The following is a 22198-nucleotide window of genomic DNA, read 5'->3' as shown; positions in this document are numbered from 1 at the left end:
ATGAGGCCTAGAGAAGGGAAGTGATTTGCCCAAGGTCATATAGCAGACAAGTAGGGGAGCTGGGAATTAGAATCCGTGACTTTCAGACTCCCAGGCCCGTGCTTTATCCACTATGCCATAGGTTCCGGAGAATGGGGCGTAGGGGAGAGGGTGGGGGAAGAGTAGTCGATGGGGAATGGAAGATAATAATAATAATGGTGGTATTTGTTAAGTGATTACTTTGTGCCAAGCACTATATTTATTTATTCAATAGTATTTATTGAGCACTTACTATGTGCAGAGCACTGTCCTAAGCGCTTGGAATGGACAATTCGGCAACAGATAGAGACAATCCCTGCCCAATGACGGGTTCACTAGGGTTGATACAAGATGATCAGGTGGGACATAGTCTCTGTCCCACCTGAAGTTCACAAGTCTAAGAAGGAGGGAGAAGAGATATGGAATCCCCATTTCACCCTGTAGAAACTAAGGCACGAAGAATTTAAGTGTCTCTCCCAACGTCATGCAGTGGGTGAATGGCAGAGCCAATGTTTAGAGCCAGGTCCCCTGGCTCCCAGGTCCACGATTCATTCATTCAGTGGTATTTATTGAGCACTTATTGTGTGCAGAGCACTGTACTAGGCGCTTGGAAAGTACAATGCAGCAAATCTTTCCACCAGGACGTGTTTCTTTCATGGCAGGGTTCTGAAAATTATGGAGATGGGGTTTGGGGATGCTGAGAGTTCAGAGGCCAGCAATGTGGTTTAGTAGATAGAGCACAGGTCTGGAAGTCAGTAGGACCTAGGTTCTAATCTCAGCTCCGCCACATGTCTTCTGGGTGACCTTGGGCGAGTCATTTAACCTCTCTGGGCCTCAGTTACCTCATCTGAAAACGGGGATTAAGCGAATGAGCCTCATGTGGGACAGGGACCGTGTCCAACCCGATCACCTTGTATCTACTCCAGGGCTTAGAACGGTGCTTGGCACAAAGTAAGCATTTTACAAGTATCAAATTATTTTTAATTATTCTTATTACATTGTCATAAAGATCCAGCCTAGATGATGCCAGTAAAAGTGGGGCTAGTGAGGAATGGGTGGACATGAGTAGTGTTTTGGAAGAACTTGACAAATTTGGTCACAGATTAGATAAATGAGAAGTAAATATCCCTGGAAGATTGAGAGGTTTTCTGTGGCAGGCCTCCGTAACATTTCTTTCCCCGCAGCACCTCACGGGTACATGGCTGCTACAACAGAATACCGAGCTTTTGGCGAACTGTTCTGACTGACTTGAGGAGTTTGGAAAAGGGAACAGACGTCAGGGAAGCACCTGACCGAATGGCCAACTGTCCACAACATCACCGACAGTTGGGCAAAATTCATCGTGCCTATAAAGCCTGTAAAAATACTTCAGTGTCCTCTAATCCCGGCTCTGCCACTTGTCTGCTGTGTGACCTTGGGCAAGTCACTTAACTTTGCTGTGCCTCAGCCACCTCATCTGGAAAATGGGGATTGAGACTGGGAGGCCCATGTGGAACAGGAACTGTTTCCAACCCAATTTGTTTGTATACACCCTCGCGCTTAGCACAGGGCCTGGCACCTAGTAAGCGCTCAACAAATACCACAGTTATTATTGTTACTATTACAGTTGGGTTGCTAACACAGCAGGGTAGAGGCAGGGCAAACCCCATCTGGGCTCCTGGGGGCCCAGAGCTGTGAACCTTGGGCACCACCGGCTTTCCTGCCTGGAATGCTGCTCCCCGGGGGGCACCGGACCTTGACAGTTGCCCGGGCAACGGTGGAAACTACTCCGTTTCTCAGAGGCCAGAGGAGGCAAGTTTGCTAGCCAGCCCGCCCTCTCCTCCCGACCCGAACGGTGGCGGTGGCCACTCCCGCCCTAAAACCAGGTGCCTGCTGCACTTCCCTGGCTGGAAGAACTCATCTGTGGCAGTGGCTGTATCCAGGGCAGGTGAGCCAGCCAGTGCCTCCGCCTTCCCCACCTGCACCCCGGATTTCCCACTGCCAGCATCCATTTCCCTCAGATCCCCCGCTTGGGACTGGGGCCCTCGTTGGATCCTAGCTCCTCCCCGTGCCCGATTTTCAAATGATGCACCTGAGGCCTGGAGCTTCGCAGCTATTCTGCTGCAGCATGCGGTCGAGGAAAAGTCTGGAGAACATCATGGGACAGAGAGATCCTTTACAATCGCCCCCTTCCTTTCCTCTCATCTCTTACCTTTCATCTCTCCCTTCTCCCCATCCTCTTTGCCCTCTTTCCCTCTCTCTTCTCCCTCTTTTCTCCCCCACTTTCTCCTCCTTCCTCTCCCCCTTTCCCTCCCTCTTCTCCTTTTCTCCTTCCCCCGGCCTAGTTGGCCCAGGGGGTTTTCCCACTGAGAGCTCTTTGGTGGGAGGAGGAGGATGTAGTGGGAGAAATAGTATTTATTAAGCACTTACTGGGTGCAAAGATCCATATTAAACACTGGGAAACCATAGACAGTTGGGAATCAGCCATAAATCCCTGCCTTTCAAGAGGCTCAAGAGTCTGAAAATAAAAGCAGGGAGAGGGAGGCAGGCAGCAAACACATAAAGAGAGATGAAACAATAGAAAACACTGAAACAGCGTACGAGACCGAGGTGAATACGCAAAATAAAAACAGAAAAGCAGTATGGTACTGTGCCTGGAAGAGGAGGACTGAGAGTTCATCAGTTACAGCTTCAGCCACAATAACTGCCAATAACAGCTACAGCACCTGCCAATGTTCTATGATTTGGGGAAGCTCGCAGGTGGTCACTGCCTGTGTCCTTTCCAAAGCGGTGGTGTTAGGATGGGAACAAGGTCCCGGAGATGGCATGAGGGGGCCTGGTCTGAGATACCGGTGACGTGTATCTGTAATTCATTTATTTATATTAATGTCTGTCTCCCTCTCTGGACTGTAAGCTTTATTGTGGGCAGGGAATGTGTCTATTATATTATTATATTGTACTCTCCCAAGCGCTCAGTACAGTGTTCTGCACAGTAAGAGTTCAGTAAATATGACTGACTGACGCAGTATAATAATGGTATTTGTTAAGCGCTTACTATGTGCAGAGCACTGTTCTAAGCGCTGGTGTAGACTTCACCCCCATTTTACAGATGAGGGAACTGAGGCACAGAGGAGTGAAGTGACTTGCCTACAGTCACACAGCTGACAAGGGGCAGAGTGGGGATTCGAACCCATGATCTCTGACTCCCAAGCCTGGTCTCTTTCCACTGAGCCACGCTGCTTCCCTAAGTATGGCCGCCAAGTGGGTCAAGGCTGCACTTTGAGGCAGCAGGTGTCAGTTAATCAATCGATCCTTTTTACTGAGTGCTTACTCTGAGTGGGGCATTGTACTTCATTCACTCGTATTTACTGAGCGTTTACTGTGTGCTGAACTGTACTAAGCGCTTGGAAAGTACAAATCGGCAACACATAGAGACAATCCCTACCCAACAACGGGCTCGCAGTCTGGGGGCCGGGAGGGGGAGAGGGCTGGGAGAATATACTGGAGTTAGTCTGATCGTTTACTTTCTCTGCCCTCAAGGAGCTTACATTTTAGTCAGGGAGATGGACAATAAAATAAATTACCAGTAAAGGGAAGCGACAGGATTAAAGGTATGTTCATATGCTGATTCCCTTTGGAGAAGCAGCTGGGCCTAGCGGAAAGAGCACGGGCCTGGGCGATAAAGGACCTGGGTTCTAATCACCACTCCACCGATATACTGCTGTGTGATCTTGGACAAGTCATTTCATTCATTCATTCGATCGTATTTACTGCGTGCTTACTGTGTGCAAAGCACCGTACTGAGCACTTGGGAGAGTACAATATAGCGACCAATGGACACATTCCTGCCCACAACGAGCTTTGCCTCAGTTTCCTCATTTGTAAGTTGGGGGTTGTTCTCTCTCCTACTTAGATTGTGAGCCCCATGTGGGACAGCTTATCTCCTATCTATGCCAGTGCTTAGAAAGTGCTCGACACATAGTAAATGCTTGCCAAATGCCATATTTGTATATATTTTTTATTACCCTATTTATTTTGTTAATGAGATATACATCCCCTTGCTTCTATTTATTGCTATTGTTTTTGTCTATCCGTCTCCCCGGATTAGACTGTAAGCCCATCAACGGGCAGGGATTGTCTCTATCTGTTACCAAATTGTCCATTCCAAGCGCTTAGTCCCGTGCTCTGCACATAGTAAGCGCTCAATAAATACTATTGAATGAATAATTGTTATGAGTGCTATTGGGAGTGGGGGAAACACAGTGGTGGGTTAGTGGGGGGTTTGGAGAGGGAGGGGAGAGAGTATCCAAGCTGTTAGACGTGGATGTGGACGTTTGCTGTGGACGTATCCTTCTTCGGGCAGGTGGGGCGGGGGAAGGAGCTGTGGTTTCTAGACAGTTTCTAGTTGCCCCCAGTGTCCTTTTCTGTCCGTGTCTGGGCTCACATATCCCAGCGAAGCTCTACCCCTGCTTACAGGGCACACATGCATTTCATTCAATAGTATTTATTGAGCGCTTACTATGTGCAGAGCACTGTACTAAGCGCTTGGAATGGACAAATCGGTAACAGATACAGAGAATCCCTGCCCTTTGACGGGCTTACAGTCTAATCGGGGGAGACGGACAGACAAGAACAATAGCAGTAAATAGAATCAAGGGGATGAACATCTCATTAAAACAATAGTAAATAAATAGAATCAAGAATAGAATCAAATTTCCTCTAGGCAGAACACGGCTCTAAATGTTTCAGTGAGTACATATAATAAAGTAAATCAGTTCCCTGCCCTCAAGGAACTTAGAGTCTAGAGGGGGAGAGAGGAACAAAGCTAAATTGCAAATAGGGGGAAGCAACAGAAGTTAAAGACGTGTATAAGTGCTACCGAGAGTGGGAAAGAGTGAGTACCCAAGTGCCACTCAATCAATGGTTTTTATTGAGCACTTACTATGTGCAGAGAAGCAGCGTGGCTCAGCGGAAAGAGCCCGGGCTTGGGAGTCAGAGGTCATGGGATCGAATTCCACCGCTGCCACTCGTCAGCTGTGTGACCGTGGGCAAGTCACCTCACTTCACTGGGCCTCAGTTACCTCATCCGTAAAATGGGGATTAACTGTGAGCCTCACGTGGGACAACCTGATTACCCTGTATCTACCGCAGCGCTTAGAACAGTGCTTGGCACATAGTAAGCGCTTAACAAATACCAACATTATTGTTATTATTATTATTAAGTGCTTGGGAGACTACAGTGTGATAGAGTTAGCAGACACATTCCCTGCCCATAACAAGCTTACAGTCTACAGGGGAGACAGACATTAATACAAATAAGAAATCTATAAAATATCATTTAAAGATATGTACAAAAGTGTTTTTGGGGGTAGGGCGAATAGCAAATGTCCAAAGGTCACAGATCCAAGGGCATAGATGTCGCAGAAGGGAGAGCTAGCTGGGAAGCAGTGTGGCTCATGGCAAGAGCCCGGGCTTGGGAGTCAGAGGTTATGGGTTCGAATCCCGGCTCTGCCACTTGTCAGCTATGTGACTGTGGGCAAGTCACTTCACTTCACTGGGCCTCAGTTACCTCATCCGTAAAATGGGGATTAACTGTGAGCCTCACGTGGGACAACCTGATGACCCTCTATCTCCCCCAGTGCTTAGAACAGTGCTCTGCACATAGTAGGCGCTTAACAAATACCAACATTAACATTAAAAGAGGGCTTAATTGGGGAAGGCTTCTTGGAGGAGATGTGATTTTAATAATGCTTCGAAGGAGGTCTGGAATATATGGAGTAGGAGGGAGTTCCAGGCTAGCAGGAGAACCTGGGAAAGGGGTCGGCGGTGAGATCGATGAGTTCGGGACACAGTGAGCAAGCTGGCTCTGGAAGGGCCGAATGTGTGGGCTGGACTGTAGTAGACCTCACTGAGGAGGGGATGAGCTGAATGAGTGCTTTAAAGCCGATGGAAAGGAGTTTCTTTTGAGGGGAAGGGGGGCGGGAAGCTACTGAAGGTTCTTGAGGAGTGGGGAGACATGGATGGAACATTTTTGTTCGAAAGTGATCGGCGCAACACAGCGAAGTATGGACTAGACGGGGAGAGCCAGGAAGCCCGGAGGACGGTGAGGAGGCAGATGCAGTAGTCAAGGTGGTCTAGGATAAGTGCTTGGATCAGCATGGTAGAAGTTTTCTCAGAGTGAGCCCCCCTTTTCCTCTGCTCTTCCTCCCCTCCCCATCGCCCCTACTCCCTCCCTCTGCTCTACCTCCTTGTCCACCCCACGGCACTTGTGTATAGTTGTACATATTATTCTATTTATTTTATTAATAATGATATCCATAGATATACAGAATTATAAGCAGCGTGGCTCAGTGGAATAAGCACGGACTTGGGAGTCAGAGGTCACAAGTTTGAATCCCGGCTCTGCCACTTGTCAGCTGTGTGACTGTGGGCAAGTCACTTCACTTCTCTGTGCCTCAGTTCCCTCATCTGTAAAATGGGAATTAAGACTGGGAGCCTCACGTGGGACAACCCGATTACCCTGTATCTACCCCAGCGCTTAGAACAGTGCTCTGCACGTAGTAAGCGCTTAACAAAAATTATTATATATCTATAATTATATTCATCTATTATAATCTTATCATCTATAAGTAGATGCCTGTCTACTTGTTTTGTTATGTTGTCTGTCTCCCCCTTCTAGACTGTGAGCCCGTCGTTGGGTAGGGATTGTCTCTATCTGTTGCCAAATTGTACTTTCCAAGTGCTTAGTCCAGTGCTCTGCATACAGTTAAGCGCTCAATAAATACGATTGAATGAATGAATGATGGAGAGGAAAGGGTGGATTTTATCAATGTTGTGAAGTTAGAATCTACAGGATTTGGTGACGGATTGAGGGGAAATGAGAGAGATGAGTCTAGGATAACACCAAGGTTATGGGTTTGTGAAATAGGGAGGTTAGTGATAGGATTGTCAACAGTGACAGGAAGACAGGGAGAGGACAAGGGTTGAGAGGGAAGGAGTTCTGTTTTGGACGAGTTTGGTTCGAGATATAATAATAATAATAATAATGTTGGTATTTGTTAAGCGCTTACTATGTGCCGAGCACTGTTCTAAGCGCTGGGGTAGACATAGGGGAATCAGGTTGTCCCACGTGGGGCTCACAGTCTTCATCCCCATTTTACAGATGAGGGAACTGAGGCACAGAGAAGTTAAGTGACTTGCCCACAGTCACACAGCCGACAAGTGGCAGAGCTGGGATTCGAACTCATGAGCCCTGACTCCAAAGCCCGTGCTCTTTCCACTGAGCCACGCTGCTTCTCATATCCGCAGGACATCTAGGTAGAGGTGCCCTGAAGGCAGGAGGAAATGCAGAGAAGCAGCATGGCCCAGTGGAGAGAGCACAGGCCGTGGAGTCAGAAGGACCTGGGTTCTAATCCTGGCTCTCTTCCACTTTTCTGCTGTGTAACCTGGGGCAAATTACTTCACTTCTCTATGCCTCAGTTACCTCATCTGTAAAACGGGGCTTGCCGCTGTGAGCCTGACGTGGGCCAGGGACAGTTCTACCTGATCAATTTGTATCTACCTCAGCGCTTGGCACCTAGTAAGTGCTAAACAAATACTATTTTAAAAAAAGTGCAAGGAAGGAGAGAGAGGTCAGGGCTGGAGATGTAGATTTGGGAATCATCTGTATAGATAGGGTAGTTGAAGCCAGGGGAGCGAATGAGTTCACCAAGGAAGTGGGTGCAGATGCAGAATAGAAGGGGACCCAGAAGTGAGCCTTGAAGGCCCCCCAGATGTTAGGGGGCGGGAGGCAGCGGAGGCGGCTGCCGAAGAAACTGAGAAGCTGATGCAGCAGTCTCCTTCCTCAGACCATTAGGAGGGAGGGAAGGGGAAGTTGTGGTTTTTAGACATTTCTAGTTGCCCTTGATGTCCTTTGGTGGCCCTGCACCTGGGCTTGTTTGTCCTGGGGAGCTCTAACCCCGTTTGCCCAGCACTCAGCATTTCTTAGCTGTGGCCAAATAGCTGCCTCGATCAATCAATCGGTCAATGAATAATGTATTTTGAGTCCTCTAGGCTGTAAACTCATGGTTAGGAAATGCGGCTTTCAAGTCTGTACCCTCCCAAGCGCTTAATAGAGTATTCTCCGCACGGGAAGCGCTCAGTTAATACCATTGATTGACTGAGGGCTTACTCTAAGAGCTTGGGAGAGTACGATAGAGTAAGTAGACATCATTCACTCATTCATTCATTCATTCAATGGTATTTATTGAGCACTTACTATGTGCAGAGCACGGTACTAAGTGCTTGGGTAATGATGGTATTAAGCACTTACTAGGTGCCAAGCACTGTTCTAAGCACTGGGGTAAGATTAGACTGTAAGCCCGACAAAGGGCAGGGACTGTCTCTATCTGTTGCCGATTGTACATTCCAAGCGCTTAGTACGGTTAGAGAAGCAGCGTGGCTTAGTGGAAAGAGCCTGGGCTTGGGAGTCAGAGGTCATGAGTTTGAATCCCAGCTCTGCCACTTGTCAGCTGTGTGACTGTGGGCAAGTCATTTAACTTCTCTGTGCCTCAGTTACCTCATCTGTAAAATGGGGACTAAGACTGTGAGCCCCAAGCGGGACAACCTGATTCCCCTGTGTCTACCCCAGCGCTTAGAACAGTGCTCTGCACATAGTAAGCGCTTAACAAATACCAACATTATTACAGTGCTCTGCACATACTAAGCGCTCAATAAATACTATTGAATGAATAAGCAGGTTGTCCCACGTGGGGCTCACAGGCTTCATCCCCATTTTACAGATGAGGCTCTGAGAATTTAAGTGACTTGCCCGAAGTCACAACAGCTGACAAGTGGCGGAGCCGAGATTAGAACCCATGACCTCTGACTCCCGGGGCCGTGCCCCTTCCACCGAGACATGCTGCTTCCTATAGAGCCTTATCCTCAAGGATCTTACAAGCTCATGGAGGAGGTAGGCATGTCTGCCTAAAGGGGAAATGCCCAAGTATAAAGACATGTGTATAAGTGTCATGAGGTTGGGAAGTGGGATGAGTACCTTTTTTTTTAATGGTATATAAGTGCTTACTATGTGCCAGGCACTGTAGTGTGTGCTGGGGTAGATACAAGTTAATCAGGTCAGACACAGTCCGTGTCCCACTTGGGGCTCACAGTCTTAATCTCCATTTTCCAGATGAGGAAACTGAGGCCCAGAGGAATGGAGTGATTTGCCTAAGGTCACACAAGCAGACAAGTGATTAGAACCCATTTAATAATGTTGGCATCTGTTAAGCGCTTACTATGTGCCGAGCACTCTTCTAAGCGCTGGGTAATCGGGTTGTCCCACGTGCGGCTCACAGTCTCAATCCCCATTTTACAAATGAGGTAACTGAGACACCGAGAAGTTAAGTGACTTGCCCAAAGTCACACAGCTGACAGGTGGAGGAGTCAGGATTAGAATCCATGACCTCTGACTCCTAAGCCCGGGCTCTTTCCACTGAGCCACGCTGCTTCTCATTTCCACCTGACTCCCAGGCCCGGGCTCTATAAGCCCATCAATGGGCAGGGACTGTCTCTATCTGTTGCCGATTTGTCCATTCCAAGCGCTTAGTCCAGTGCTCTGCACATAGTAAGCGCTCAGTAAATACTATTGAATGAATGAATGAAGTCATGCGCTGCTTAGGGGTAGCAACTCAACTACAAAATGATGCAAGAGGGAGAGTGGGGTGTTGAGCAAGTAGTCCGGGAAGGCTTTCTGGAATTACGATTTTAGTAAGGCTTTAAAGACTGGGAGAGAACCGGATGTCCAATTGCTCTCCCACATGATATGCAATGACTTCGGTCAAATTTTTTGAAAGTCAGTGATTTTTTAATTTTATTCCCTGGTAAAATCACGCTCAGGAGTTGAACTCTAGCAGCAACGGTGGTGTCTCTGGAATGCTCTGCACCCAGTAGGTGCTCAATAATATTAATAATAACTATTCATTCAATTCATTCAATAGTATTTATTGAGCGCTTACTATGTGCAGAGCACTGTACTAAGCGCTTGGAATGTACAAATCGGTAACAGATAGAGGCAGTCCCTGCCCTTTGATGCGCTTACAGTCTAATAACTGTTATTATTATTTTGTTACTAATGATAGAATTATAACATCATAATATAATTATTATATGATAATTATATAATATAATGATTATTATAATAGTATTATTAGTTACTATTATATAACTATTATGCTATTTGTTAAGGCTTACTATGTGCCAAACATTGTTTCAAATACTGGGGTAGATACAATAATGATAATAATAATGATGGTATTTGTTAAGTGCTTACTATGGGCTAAGCACTGTTCTAAGCGCTGGGGTAGGTACAGGGTAATCAGGTTGCCCCATGTGGGGCTCACACTTTTAATCCTCATTTTACAGATGAGGTGACTGAGGCCCAGAGAAGTGAAGTCTCTTGCCCAAGGTCACAGAGCAGACAAGTAGTGAAGGCAGAATTAGAACCCAGATCCCCTGACTCCCACGCCCACGCTCTTTCCACTTAGTCACGCCACTTCTCACATGGTCACGAAGCAGCGCTGATGACCTGACTGAGGGACTGAATTCATAGAAGCGGCGTGGCTTAGTGGAAAGAGCCCGGGCTTGGGATTCAGAGCTCATGGGTTCTAATCTTGGCTGTGCCGCTTGTCAGCTGTGTGATCTTGGGCAAGTCACTTCACTTCTCTGGGCCTCAGTTTCCTCCTCTGTAAAATGGGGACGAAGACTGTGAGCCCCAAATGGGACAATCTGATTACCTTGTTTGTATCCCCCTCCAGAATTCAGAACAGTGCTTGGCACATAGTAAGTGCTTAACAAATACCATTATTATCATTTCTTTTTTGTACCTCAGTTACCTCATCTGTAAAATGGGGATGAAAAGTGTGAGCCCTATGTGGGACAACCTCATTACCCTGTATCTCCCCCAGTGCTTAGAACAGTGCTTGGCAAGTAGTAAGTACTTAACAAATACCATTATTATTATTATTATTATTATTATTACTTAACTTCTCTGGGCCTCACTTCCCTCATCTGTAAAATAAGGATGAAGCCTGTGAGCCTACATGGGACAACTGATTACCCTGTATCTCCCCCAGCGCTTAGAACAGTGCTTGGTCTATAGTAAGCGCTTAACAAATACCATTATTATTACTTTACTTCTCCATGTCTCGGTTCCCTCATCTGTCAAATGGGGATGAAGGCTGTGAGCCCCACGTGGAACAACCTCATTACCTTGTATCCCCCTCCAGCGCTTAGAATAGTGCTTGGTCCATAGTAAGCGCTTAACAAATACCAACATTATTATTATTATTTCTTCTTTGTGCCTAAGTTTAGAACAGTGCTGGGCCCATAGTAAGCGCTTAAGAAACACCATTATTATTATTATTATTAAGTTCTCTGGGCCTCAGTTCCCTCATCTGTCAAATGGGGATGAAGCCGGTGAGCCCCAAGTGGGACAACCTCATTACCCTGTATCCCCCTCCAGCGCTTAGAACAGTGCCTGGCCATTGTAAGCGCTTAACGAGTACCATTATCATTATTAATTAAGTTATCTGGGCCTCAGTTCCCTCATCTGTCAAATGGAGATGAAGCCTGTGAGCCCCACGTGGGACAACCTCACTACCCTGTATCCCCCTCCAGAGTTTAGAACAGTGCTTGGCCCATAGTAAGTGCTGAACAGATACCAACATTATTATTTCTTCTTTGTGCCTCAGTTCCCTCACCTGTCAAATGGGGATGAAGTCTGTGAGCCCCACGTGGGACAACCTCATTACCCTGTATCCCTCTCCAGCGCTTAGAACACTGCTTGGCCCATAGTAAGCGCTTAACAAATACCAACGTTATTATTTTCTTTTTTGTGCCTCAGTTCCCTCATCTGTCAAATGGGAATGAAGCCTGTGAGCCCCACGTGGGACAACCTCATGACCCTTGTATCCCCTCCAGCGCTTAGAACAGTGCTGGGCCCCTAGTAAGCACTGAACAATACCATTATTATTATTTCTTCTCTGTGCCTCAGTTCCCTCACCTGTAAAATGGGGATGAAGCCTGTGAGCCCCACATGGGACGACCTAATTACCCTGTATCCCCCTTCCAGCGCTTAGAACAGTGCTTGGCCCATAGTAAGCGCTTAACAAATACCAACGGTATTATTATTATTTCTTCTCTGTGCCTCAGTTCCCTCACCTGTAAAATGGGGATAAAAAGTGTGAGCCCCAGGTGGGACAACCTGATTACCCCGTATACCCCCCTCCAGTGCTTAGAACGTGCTTGACCCATTGTAAGTGCTTAACAAATAGCAACATTATAATTTCTTCTTTGGGCCTCATAGTAAGCGCTTAAGAAACACCATTATTATTAGTATTAAGTTCTCTGGGCCTCAGTTCCCTCATCTGTCAAATGGGGATGAAGCCTGTGAGCCTCACATGGGACAACCTCATTACCCTGTATCCCCCTTCCAGCGCTTAGAACACTGCTTGGCCCATAGTAAGTGCTTAACAAATACCAACAGTATTATTATTATTTCTTCTTGGTGCCTCAGTTCCCTCACCTGTCAAATGGGGATGAAAAGTGTGAGCCCCAGGTGGAACAACCTGATCACCCTGTAACCCCCCTCCAGCGCTTAGAACAGTGCTTGGCCATTGTAAGCGCTTAAAAAATAGCAACATTATTATCATTTCTTCTTTGGGCCTCATAGTAAGTGCTTAAGAAACACCGTTATTATTATTAAGTTCTCTGGGCCTCAGTTCCCTCATCTGTCAAATGGGAATGAAGCCGGTGAGCCCCACGTGGGACAACCTCATGACCCTTCATCCTCCTCCAGGACTTGGAACAGTGCTGGGCCCATGGTAAGCGCTTAAGAAACACCCACATCTGTCCCTCAGCGAGCGCTTAAAGAAAGGCCACCATCATGACGATGACATTCATTCAATCAGTCAATAGTATTTATTGAATGCTTACTATGTGTAGAGCACTGTACTAAGCGCTTGGAATGTACAAATCGGTAACAGATAGAGACAGTCCCAGACTTTGACGGGCTTACAGTCTAATCGGGGGCGACGGACCGACAAAAACAATGGCAGTAAATAGAATCAAGGGGATGAACATCTCATTTAAACAATAGCAAATAAATAGAATCAAGGTGATGTACATCTCATTAACAAAATAATAGAATCAAGGTGATTGTACAGCTCATTAACAAAATAAATTGGGTAATGAAAATATATACAGTCGAGCAGACGAGTACAGACGACATGGTGACGTGATTCTCTTGATGGTGACTTTGTGGTCTTTTATTTTTGCCCTTTTAGACTGTGAGCGCGTCATTGGGCCGGGATCGTCTCTACCCACTGCCCCATTCTAAGCGCCGAGGGCAGCGCTCTGCACAGCGTAAGCGCTCACTAACTAACTGTAGGAGCAGCGTGGCTCAGTGGAAAGAGCCCGAGCTTGGGAGTCAGAGGTCATGGGTTCTAATCCCTGCTCCGCCACTTGTCTGCTGTGTGACCTTGGGCAAGTCACTTCACTTCTCTGTGCCTCAGTTCCCTCATCTGTAAAAATGGGGAATAAAAAATGTGAGCCCCACGTGAGACAATCTGATGACCCTGTACCTCCCCCAGCGCGTAGAACAGTGCTCTGCACAGAGTAAGCGTTTAACAAATACCATAATTATTATTCGTAGCTCAGTGGAAAGAGCCCAGGCTGGGGAGTCAGAGGTCATAGGTTCGAATCCCAGCTCCGCCACTTGTCAGCTGTGTGAGTGTGGGCAAGTCACTTCACTTCTCTGTGCCTCAGTGACCTCATCTGTAAAACGGGGATGAAGACTGTGAGCCCCACGTGGGACAACTTGATCACCTTGTATCCCCCCAGCACTTAGAACAGTGCTCTGCACATAGTCAGCGCTTAACAAATACCAACATTATTATTATTATTATTATTATTGAAGGCCCATTTGGGGCGAGGTGCCATTTCCCCTTCACGCCCCGCGCCGTGGGAGGGGAGGCCGTTCTGAGGAGATGCTCCCCTCAGCAAGGGCGACGGGATCCTGAGGGGAAATCTCTCCTTTGGGGACCCCGTCTCCCGTCCGCCCCTGCTGAAGGGGGAACGACCTCCCTTTTCACCCACACCAGCCTGTCCCTGAGAGAGGTTGTGGGTTCTAATCCTGGCTCTGCCACTTGTCTGCTGTGTGTCCTTGGGCAAGTCACTTAACTTCTCTGGGCCTCAGTTATCTCACCTGGAAAAATGGGGATTAAAAAACGTGAGCCCTACGTGGGACAATCTCCCCCAGCGCTTAGAACAGTGCTCTGCACATAATAAGCACTTAACAAATACCATAATTATTAATTATTAACTACTATGGAATGAATGAATCAATAGGATTGAATGAAGGAATGACTATGGCCGGAGGGCGAGTAAGCGCTTAACAAATACCGTAATTATGAATTATTAACTACTATTGAATGAATGAATCAAGAGGATTGAATGAATGAATGACTATGGCCGGAGGGTGAATAAGCGCTTAACAAATATCCACAATTACTAAATATTATCTACTATTCAATGAATGAATAATAGTATTGAATGAATGAATGACTATGGATTATTAACCACTATTGAATGAATGAATAATAAGATTGAATGAATGAATGACTAGGGCCAGAGAGTGAGTAAGTGCTTAACAAATACCATAATTACTAATCATTAACTACTAATGAATGAATGAATAATAGGATGGAACGAATGAATGACTAGGGATTATTAACTGCTATCGAATGAATGACAAATAGGATGGAATGAATGAATGACTAGGGATTATTAACTACTATTGAATGAATGACTAATAGGATGGAATGAATGAATGACTGGATTATTAACTACCATCGAATGAATGACAAATAGGATGGAATGAATGAACGACTCTGGATTATTAACTACTATCGAATGAATGAACGACTCTGGATTATTAACTACTATCGAATGAATGAATGACTATGGATTATTAACTACTATCAAATGAATGAATGATAGGATGGAATGAACGAATGACTCTGGATTATTAACTACTATCGACTGAATGACTAATAGGCTTGAATGAATGACTAATAGGATGGAATGAATGAATGACTATGGATTATTAACTACTATCGATTGACTGACTAATAGGATGGAATGAATGAACGACTCTGGATTATGAACTACTATCGAATGAATGACTAATAGGATTGAATGAATGACTAATAGGATGGAATGAATGAATGACTATGGATTATTAACTACTATCGAATGAATGACTAATAGGATGGAACGAATGAATGACTAGATTATTAACTACTATCGAACAAATGACTAATAGGATGGAATGAATGAATGACTCTGGATTATTAACTACTATCGAATGAATGAATAATAGGATTGAATGAATGACTAATAGGATGGAATGAATGAACGACTCTGGATTATTAACTACTATTGAATGAATTAATAATAGGATTGAATGAATGACTAACAGGATGGAATGAATGACTATGGATTATTAACTACATCGAATGAATGAATGATAGGATGGATTGAACGAATGACTCTGGATTATGAACTACTATTGAATGAATGACTAATAGGATTGAATGAATGACTAATAGGGTGGAATGAATGAATGACTCTGGATTATTAACTACATCGAATGAATGAATGATAGGATGGAATGAACGAATGACTCTGGATTATGAACTACTATTGAATGAATGACTAATAGGATTGAATGAATGACTAATAGGGTGGAATGAACGAATGACTCTGGATTATTAACTACATCGAATGAATGAATGATAGGATGGAATGAATGAATGACTTTGGATTATGAACTACTATCAAATGAATGACTGATAGGATTGAGTGAATGACTAACAGGATGGAATGAACGAAGGACTCTGGATTATGAACTACATTGAATGAATGAATGACTCTGGATTATGAACTACTATCAAATGAATGACTAATAGGATTGAATGAATGACTAATAGGGTGGAATGAACGAAGGACTCTGGATTATGAACTACAATGAATGAATGAATGATCGGATGGAATGAATGAATGAATGACTCTGGATTATGAACTACTATCAAATGAATGACTAATAGGATTGAATGAATGACTAATAGGGTGGAATGAACGAATGCCTCTGGATTATGAACTACATCGAATGAATGAATGATCGGATGGAATGAATGAATGAATGACTCTGGATTATGAACTACTATCGCCTGAATGACTAATAGGATTGAGTGAATGACTAACGGGATGGAATGAACGAAGGACTCTGGATTATGAACTACATCGAATGAATGAATGATCGGATGGAATGAATGAATGAATGACTCTGGATTATGAACTACTATCAAATGAATGACTAATAGGATTGAATGAATGACTAATAGGGTGGAATGAATGAAGGCCTCTGGATTACGAACTACTATGGCCTGAATGACTAATAGGATTGAGTGAAGGACTAACGGGATGGAATGAACGAAGGACTCTGGATTATGAACTACTATCGAAGGAGTGAACGATGGGATGGAATGAACGAATGACCATGGATCGCGAACTACTAGCGAATAAATGACTAACGGATGGGGATGGAACGGACGGACGACCGCGGCTCGCTAACGACTATCGAATGGGTGACTCGATAGGGTGCAGGGAACGAATGGGCGGGGCCGGAGGGGGAGGGCCGACCGGAAGCGCCGCCGCTGGCGCCCCCCCCTGGACATCCGGGTCCTCGGGCGGGCGGGGCTTCGGGTCACGTGACGGCGCGCGGCGGCGGCGGCGGCGGCGGTGGCGGCGGCGGCGGCCATCTTGTGTGGTTGGGCGCCGAGGACTGGCTGGGGCTCCGAGAGGCTCTCCGTCCGGGACCGCAGGTAAGGCGTCCGGCCCCTCCCCGCGACCGGCCCCGTGTCTCCGGCCCGCGTGGCCGCCTCGGAGGCCCGCGGGGTCCGGCCGCCGGCCCGCCGCCGGCCCGCCTCGGCCGCCCCGGGCCCGCCCGGAGCCCGCCGGCCGGGGGTCGCCTCAGCCCGGCGGGGAGGGAAGGGGAAATGGCGCCCGGCGGGGCCCCCGGACGCCCCAGAGCGGGGAGGGACGGGGGACCAGACACGACCACCCGCCCCCGGACCCCACCTGCCTCCCTCCCACGGCCGCGCTCGCCGCCCCCTCCCCCCCTCCCCCCCCGGCGCCCCGCTTTCACAATCCTTCTAATCACAATCATCCTCCTCATCGTGGGATTGGTGCAGCGCTGCTCTAAGCGCTGGGGGCGGATCCAAGGCCATCAGGAGGCGGTGGGGCGCACGGGCTTCATCCCCATTTCACAGAGGAGGGAACTGAGGCCCACGCAACTTAATAATAATAATCATAATAATAAGGAGGGTGTTCAGCCCCTACTATGGGCCAAGCACTGCTCTAAGCGCTGGGAGGGGGATGCCAGGCCATAATGAGGCGGTGGGGCGCACGGGCTTCATCCCCATTTCACAGAGGAGGGAACTGAGGCCCACACAACTTAATAATAATAATCATAATAATAAGGAGGGTGTTCAGCCCCTACTATGGGCCAAGCACTGCTCTAAGCGCTGGGAGGGGGATGCCAGGCCATAATGAGGCGGTGGGGCGCACGGGCTTCATCCCCATTTCACAGAGGAGGGAACTGAGGCCCACACAACTTAATAATAATAATAAGGAGGGTGTTCAGCCCCTACTATGGGCCAAGCACTGCTCTAAGCGCTGGGAGGGAGATAGAAGGCCATATTGAGGTGGTGGGGCGCACGGGCTTCATCCCCATTTCACAGAGGAGGGAACTGAGGCCTAGAGAACTTAATAAGGAGAAGAACAACTTCATAATAATAAGAACTTAATAATATTTGTGTATTCAGCGCTGACTATGGGCCAAGCACTGCTCTGAGCGCTGGGAGGAAGATAGAAGGCCATAATGAGGTGGTGGGGCGCACGGGCTTCATCCCCATTTCACAGAGGAGGGAAATGAGGCCCAGAGAAGTTGTTTTAATAATAATACTGGTACTTAAGCACTTACCATGTGCCATATGTTAGTATTTGTTCAGCACTTACTATGGGCCAAACACTGCTCTAAGCGCTGGGAGGGGGTACAAGGCAATAATGAGGTGATGGGGTGCACAGGCTTCATCCCCATTTCACAGTGGAGGGAAATAATGAAGCCCAGAGAAGTTGTTATAATAATAATAATACTGGTACTTGTTAAGCGCTTACTATGCGCCATATGTTAATATTTGTTCAGTGCTTACTATGGGCCAAACACTGCTTTAAGCGCTGGGGGAGATGATAATAGGGTGGTGGGGCCCAGAGAACTTAATAATAATAATAATACTGGTATTTGTTCAGCGCTTACTATGGGCCAAGCACTGCTCTAAGCACTGGGGGGATATAAGGCGATCAGGTGGTGGAGCTCATAGGCTTCATCCCCATTTTACAGAAGAGGGAACTGAGGCCCAGAGAACTTAATAATAATAATAAGGGTATTTGTTAAGCGCTTACTATGGACCATATGTTGGTATTTCTTAAGTGTTTACTGTGGGCCAAATGTTGGTATTTGTTCAGTGCCTACTATGGGCCAAGCACTGTTCTAAGCACTGGGGGAGATACAGTGTAATCAGGTTGTCCCACGTAGGGCTCACAGTCTTCATCCCCATTTTCCAGAGGAGGGAACTGAGGCACAGAGAAGTTAAGTAATAATAATAATGGTATTTAAGTGCTTACTATGTGCCAAGCACTGTTTTAAGCACTGGAGGGAGATACAAGGTAATCGGGTAGTCCCACTTAGGGCTCGTAGGCTTCATCCCCATTTTACGGATGAGGGAACTGAGGCACAGAGAAGTGACTTGCCCAAAGTCATCCAGCTGACAAGTGGTGGAGCTGGGATTAGAACCCACCACCTTGGACTCCCAAGCCCCGGGCTCTTTCCACTATGCTCCACTGATTCTCATGATGATGATGATGGTGTTTGTTAAGCGCTTACTATGTGCAAATCACTGTTCTAAGCGCTGGGGGAGATACAAGGTGATCAGACTGTCCCAAATGGGGTGCACAGTTTTCATCCCCCTTTGACAGATGAGGTCACTGAGGCACAAAGAAGTTAAGTGACTTAATAATAATTAAGGCATTTGTTAAGAGCTTACTATGTGCCAAGCACCGCTCTAAGCTCTGGGGGAGATACAAGGTAAAACCCTGTATCTACCCCAGCGCTTAGAACAGTGCCCTGCACATAATAAGCGCTTAATGAATACCAACATCATCATCAGGTTGTCCCACGTAGGGCTCACAGTCTTCATCCCCATTTTACAGATGAGGGAACTGAGACCCAGAGAAGTTAAGTGGCTTGCCCAAAGTCACCCAGCTGACAAGTGGCGGAGCTGGGATTAGAACCCACGACCTTTGACTCCCAAGCCCGGGCTCTGTCCACTGAGCCACGCTGCTTCTCGGGGGGCTGGGGGGCTGGGGAGGGGGTCTTGCCTCAAGTTATTATTATTATTATTATTATTATTACAATGTTCTTATAATAACATTATTAAGTCGGAGCAATTGTCAACAGAACTTTGGGCACCTTACTTTGGGACCTGAGGCCAAGATCCGGTCCGGAGGGACGTTTGAATGGCCGTGCTTTTTCGAACAAGAATAATAATGTTGGTATTAAGCGCTTATTACGTGCAGAGCACTGTTCTAAGCGCTGGGGTAGATACGGGGTCATCAGGTTGTCCCACAGAGGGCTCCCAGTCTTCATCCCCATTTTACAGATGAGGGAACTGAGGCACAGAGAAGTAAAGTGACTTGCCCACAGTCACACAGCTGACAGGTGGCAGAGCCGGGATTCGAACCCATGATCTCTGGCTCCCAAGCCCGGGCTCTTTCCACTGAGCCACGCTGCTTCTCTGAACACTGGGCCACTCTTCTAGTTTCTCGTCTGGGTGGGCAGAAGGCCTTCCACAACATTATACGTTGGGGAGACCGTTCCAGTTTTGCAGGGAAAGACTTTCGGGAAGGTGTTAAGTGATAGTTTGGAGGCTCCCCATCCAAAACCTACCTGACCAGACTTCAATTTGGGTGTTTAGGGCTTGGAGCGAAAGAGCAAGTCGCCCGTAGCTTTTCACCTTTAATATTCACATGCTGACCTTTCCTCAGTCTTCCTTAAATTTCATTTTTGGGGACTTCATTGGTGCCTCTTCACTTTTTAAGGGTCCCGGACCCAGATTCTTCCCCATGGCCTGGAATTGTCATGATCCTTTTGTTCGTGTGTGTTGCTCATCCTTTTATAAGTCTAAATAATTTCACTCATTGGCCTTTTTTTGTGTATTGCCAGGGTTACTGTAGCAGCTTGCAGAGTGGAAAAACTGGTATATGCGCCTTCCTATTGCATCAAGAGCGCCTCATCAGAATTGGAATAAGGCACCAGTTTCAGAACACCAGGAAACATTTTAAAAGTGGGATGTTCCTAGAAAATTGACATATGATCCTTCCTCTGACATTTAACTTTGAGAATTGTACTCGTGGTGGTGGAACTAACAACTTTCTGGTTTTACTGTTAGGAAAGAAAGGTCTTCACATCTTTCCCACACCTGATGATTATTTGGTTAAATTTTGACATTGCTTTTTAGAGGCTGGGCTTTAGGCCCGTGCTGTGTGAATATGTGGATATAGGAGATGACAAGCTGTCTGGCATTCCCAACAGAGGTTTTTGCAATATTTTCCTTTAGAATCTTTGACTTTTTTTTTTTCTAAAGTATACCCACTATGCACATTCGTTTGACAGTCTAATTTTTTTCTGGATGCTTAAGGATTATAGTTTGCAGTGGGCTCATGACATTCAGGTAGCACCTCAGTGGCTTCTCAGGAAACTTTGAAGCTTTCTTGCCTCCAATAAAAATGTTTTAATGAGACTGATGCTAGACTTCAAATTGCTTAAAATGTTTTAAAAAGGAACCGCCTACTGTGTGGGGGACTTGCGTAGCATATTTACTCAGCTCATTAAGAATAGCGTGGTTTTAAACTTTGGAAACATTGGAGACACTGAAGCAATAAGGAATTAACTTCCGAGTTGCTTAGGACCTAAAAAGCAGTAATCTTCTTGGAACCTCGGTTCCATTTTGAATGGACATCATAGTAGAGCATAATATTGCCTTGCTCTACCTGGTAAATGATTGTTACGGTGTGTTCGTGCTGGCTCCAGTTTGTTGGTCAGACTATCAACAGTAGAGCAACTTTTATTACCTCGGTTTTACTTTTGAGCCGATTTTTTTTCTCAACATCTTCAGCGTTGTAGTAAATATAGTCATTCAGAATTATTCTCAGTGTTTTTAAACAGTGGAAAAAACACCCTTATTTTCACAGACTCATTTCAGCCTCCTTTTGTACAGATTAGAACACTGAGTAATCCTGTACAGTGATTGGTCCAGAGCTATGTAGCAAGTTTAAAATTTTACTTCCCTTGCATAGGTTGGAAATAATATTCGACACATTCCCGGCTCAAGGGCATGTGAAAATAAGGCTAGCACAGAATGTGGTGTTCTCTGGATGTCATTCAATACAGCCCATTAGAATTATAGATAAAGACCTTGCCATATCTTGCCGCACGGTTTGTTTTAAATTTACAATACTAAAATATTCTCTTTGTTGTCGTAGCCCATTGCAGCTTGGTTAGTTCACATTCCATTTATTGATTGCTAGCCGTCCTAAATTCTCTGGCCATTATTGCCTTCTAAATTGTTCCGCTGATTATTTTCTCAAAGGTACGTTATTTTATAATTTAACTTATTCAGATAAATTAATTTTAATGGGGCCGAGCCTGTCATACTGGCTCTGTAGTAGGGAAATTGTTTTGGTAATTAGCTAAGCAGCTTGAAAGTGAGGTAAATTACTCTTTCCTCTACCCTTTCCCCAGACAAATTCAGATGGGTTTAATGACCGGATCACCTAGCATTTGTCTATATTGTAATTTCAATCTAGTGCACAGCATTATTCATATTTGCTCGTGAATGAACTCCTGCCTTTTTTAAAGAATGGAAGACTTCAGGAACTCATCAGTGGGATATAGAGTCGGGGTAGACCCTTGGTCTGTGAAAAGCTACACAGATTCTTAAACGAATTTTTTTTGGATATTTTGAAATATCTGAAGTGTCAAATT

General features: G+C 46.0%; 1 protein-coding gene across 12 annotated transcripts in view; it reads left to right on the top strand.

The window, feature by feature from the left end:
* Positions 1 to 1805: 1805 nt before the first annotated feature.
* The window catches only part of GIGYF2 (GRB10 interacting GYF protein 2), a 125842-nt gene continuing 105449 nt past the window's right edge, over positions 1806 to 22198 (top strand). For 2 of the 12 annotated variants that reach the window (XM_029064245.1, XM_029063938.1), the window contains exons 1-3: positions 16836 to 16919; positions 20378 to 20498; positions 21697 to 21803. The gene's annotated coding sequence lies outside the window, so the exon portion shown is untranslated. Of the gene's footprint in view, positions 1946 to 16835; positions 16920 to 20377; positions 20499 to 21696; positions 21804 to 22198 lie in introns of those variants that run through there. The other 10 variants (XM_029064231.2, XM_029064162.2, XM_029064224.1 and 7 more) reach the window with 10 other exon arrangements.

Source organism: Ornithorhynchus anatinus, chromosome 1 (assembly GCF_004115215.2).
Source record: "Ornithorhynchus anatinus isolate Pmale09 chromosome 1, mOrnAna1.pri.v4, whole genome shotgun sequence".
NCBI lineage: Eukaryota > Metazoa > Chordata > Mammalia > Monotremata > Ornithorhynchidae > Ornithorhynchus > Ornithorhynchus anatinus.
This window is presented reverse-complemented; position numbering and strand designations above follow the sequence as displayed.